This window comes from Martes martes, assembly GCF_963455335.1.
Source record: "Martes martes genome assembly, chromosome: 1".
NCBI classification, from domain to species: Eukaryota; Metazoa; Chordata; class Mammalia; order Carnivora; family Mustelidae; genus Martes; species Martes martes.
In genome coordinates this window covers 560,428-564,276 of record NC_137888.1, presented here as the reverse complement: position 1 = coordinate 564,276, position 3,849 = coordinate 560,428, and positions in this window count along the sequence as shown.

The window sequence follows — 3,849 nt, the reverse complement described above, 5'->3', positions numbered from 1 at the left end:
GATGGACCCCACGGGGCTGAGATCCAGGCCATGGCTCTGTTCCCTCACCCCAGGACCAAGTGTCCCGCTCACTGCCAGGGACAAGAAGTCACCCCACCATCCAGCCCGAGCTTGGGGCGCTGGCTGTGGCTGGGCCTGGACCTCATCCTCCCCCAGGATGGGGCTGGTCCCCACCCCGTGCCCAGAAGTCGGGGCCTCTCCCGGCAGCTGTTGGATCCAGGAGCTCAGGGCTCCGTGACGCTTCTCCCCCCGTAACATGTCAGTTCACTCCAAACAAACACGGAGGAGAACACATCTGGAGAAGGGTTTCTGCTGAACTGGAAGAAAGGAAATGAGGCCTCGGGGAGGTCTGCCAAGTCCTGCCTGCCCAGCACTGAGCACTGAGGGGACACGGGCAGCAGGAGGGGCCCCTCTTCGGCCAACAGCTTTATCACCACCATCCAGGCCCCAGAGCCCTGCGGAGATGGAGAGGTCCCACAGGAGGAGCCCCGGGCTCCCCTCCCCCCGCCTCCCCGCCTCTGCCCCGGATTCCAGCCCAGAGCACCCTGCCCTGGGCCCCATGGCCTCGGGCAGGCCTCCGGATGGAGCGTCTGGGTGACGAGAACCTCCTGCCTTCCTGGAAGCTGCCCCATTTGGTCTCAGAGGCGCTGGGGCAGGGTCACGCCGCAGCTGGCCAGCTCACATCGGGGTTCGCTGGGCGCCGGGGGCCTCTGTCCTCGATGGCCCAGCACTCCGTTCCTGCGGTGAAACAGCCCCCCTGGGGCTCCCCGAGTTAAGGAGCCCACAGGCTCGCTGCCCACCGCGGTGACCAGGCTCCCGCACTCTCATCAGCCTTCCTCCAAAACCGCACAGCCACGGGGCACCCCGGGAAGGCCCCGGGTTTACCCAGAGCCCGAGGCCGGGGTAGTCCTGAATTGAGGCAGGATGCTGGGTGGGGCGCGTGTGTGTGCCTGTGGAACTGGACCACGGGGGCACTGGGACAGTAAGGGTCTGCTCTGGGGACAGAGGACAGCCAATACCTGAGGCCCACTAGGAGGGCAGTTCTAGGGTTCCATGACACCAGATGGGGTGAAGAACGACCCTGAGTTGGGCTTGGTGCCCCTGGGGGTAACAATAGCCACAATGTCAACATCACAGGTGACAGCCATGAGAGCCAGGTGGAGACCTCCACCCCTGCTACATCACCCCACCCCTGACACAGCCCCGTGGTCGTCAGAGGGGAGGAATGCTGTCAGTGCCCCTTTCTTACAGACCGGGAAACCAAGGCACAGAGGACAGTCACGAGGCAGACGAGCACCGCTCCCCCCAGGCTGTGGCATCCCAGCCTCATACATCATGGTCACCCGACATGGGTGACACTCCGCGTGGAGGGCAGGTGTGGGCCCTGGAAGGCAGACGGGGTTAAACCTCCGAGCCACGAGCCCTGGAGGTCAGGGGAGGGGAGCAGGCAGAGTTTAAACCCCGTCTTCTATCACCTGCAGCCATGGTCCCCGGGCATCTCCAAAGATCTGAGGGTCACCAATGGGCCAGCAACATGTAGATACTGTGTGTGGGCCCCGGTTTCCTACAGCCCAGACCACCCCACACAGCGGGCCGCCTGGCAGTGCTCTCCCGGGGACCACAAGGGGCCCCGGGCAAGGAGGCGGGTCCCGACTGCAGGCGCGTCACCCGATTTCTCTCCAGCTCTGCCCCACAGTGGTCCTGTTGTGCAGGCACACACACGTGTGCATGCACATGGACACACGCACACACACACAGTCACGCACACCTCATGCACACGCACACGCATGCTCATGCACACCTCGTGCACACACATGTGCATACATGTACGTATGCACACATTCACACATGCACACCTGCGCACACATTTGCATACGTGCACACACATGTGCACGCAGACATACACACATGCATGCACACACCTCACACAGGGCAACAGACAGGTGAGCTACAGGCCAAGGGCTCCCCGACCCTCACACGGGACACACTCTCCTTGTCCCCACTGAGCCGATGAGGAGGTGTGGCTGTGCCAGTCCACCTGGGGGTGACCCAGACCCCTCGTGAGAGCTCTCGACATGGGGTGCGGGGTGGGAGCCGCAGGCCAGCTGCTGGCGCTGGGGACCCGTAAATATTTAATTCTGTCTCCTGCCCCCAAGTCCACACTCCTTCAAAGCCCTTCTCCCAAGATGTTAGCATCAAAACAGCCCTTTGGGCTCCTCCCGTGACTAATACTCCTTGTTTTTTCTGTTTTTGATAACGCGTTAATCCCCCCATTTCGTGAAAACTGAAGACACTTTGCCCTCACCCCGGAGGGTTCTGGAATGTACACTGGGCTCCTTCTTGTGTCCTTACCCACAGCACAGAGGCTGCAGCCCCCAATGACAGAGCCCAGGCCGCAGCGCCCTTCAGAGACGCTGAACCCCACTAGAACCTGCTCTCGGGCTGGGCACCCCTCGACCTCCCCTGGGGCTGCACCCCCTTAGCGGGCCCCACTTCCCCGGGACATCTGTCCTGCCCTTTGCAGACCGAAGCCAGCATGGTTTATGAAGCTGGGAGACGCCGCCCCTCTGCTGTGGACTTTGTCCTGGTAGGGAGCTCACTTTGCTTTTTTATCTTCTTTATTTAACAGCAATATATATTTATTGAAATAAAGGGGTTTTGCATTATATCATTTTACACGGACACATGCAAAAAAAAAGCAAGTTACACACAGCTGCCTGCAAAGTGTGACACTTTTTAAAACAGTTCATGGATATGTGGAAGTAGGCAGGCATAGAGAGTTATGGAAGCATATACACAAAATATTAAAAGTGGGTATGATGGGATGGTAGGCTTATGGGATTCTCTATACTTTTTGGTAGACTCGTCCACATTTTCCTAGGGCCATGTGCAACTTCTTCGCCCTTCCTTTCTTTGTTGTTAACAGGGAGTACAGTTTTGGGTGTTTTTTGTTTTTTGTTTTTGAGATATAATTCACGTACCAAAAATTCAGCATTTTAGAATGTATAATTCAATGGTTTCTAGTATATTCACAGAGATGTGTGCTATCACCACCACCTAATTCCAGAATATTTTCATCACTCCAGAAAGAAACCCTATACCCACTAGCACTCCCTTTCTCCCTGTGCCTGGCAAATATTAATCTACTTTCCATCTCCGGCATTTCATACACTTGGAATCCGACCATACGTGACCTTCGTTGACTGTCTTCATGGTTCGTCCACGCAGCCTGCATCGGTGCTTCATTCCTTCTCATGGTCGGGTAATAGTCCATCGTAGAGACACACCGCCTTCTGTCCGTCTGTTCATCCGCTGATGGGGGTGTGAGCTGTTCCCAGTTTGGGCTCTCATGAGTAATGCAGCTGTACACATTCCTGTAGTGGTTGTGAACACATTGTTTCCAGTTCTTTTGGGTAGATACCTGGGAATGAATTTGCTAAATCAAAGGTAAGTCCGGGCTTGAAGTACTACCAAACTCTTTTCCAAGGTGGCTGCACCATTCTGCCTTTTTGCCAACAATGTACAGCAATGATCCCAATTGCTCTCCGTCCTAGCCAGCATTTAATAATATCCCTGTTTATCACTCTCGCCATCTTAGTGTGTGTGAAGTGATATCTCATTGTGGCTTTGGTTTACATTTTTCTACGACTAAGGATATTGAGTGTTTTTCATGTCATTTGTATGTCCTTTTTGGGGAAATATCTATTCAGGTCCTTTGTTTACTTTTTAATCAATAGTCATTTTATTATTGAGTTGTTAGAGTGGTTTATACATTGCAGGTACAAGTCCTTTTAAAAAGATTTTATTTATTGATTGATTTATTATTTATTATTTATTTATTTTAGAGAA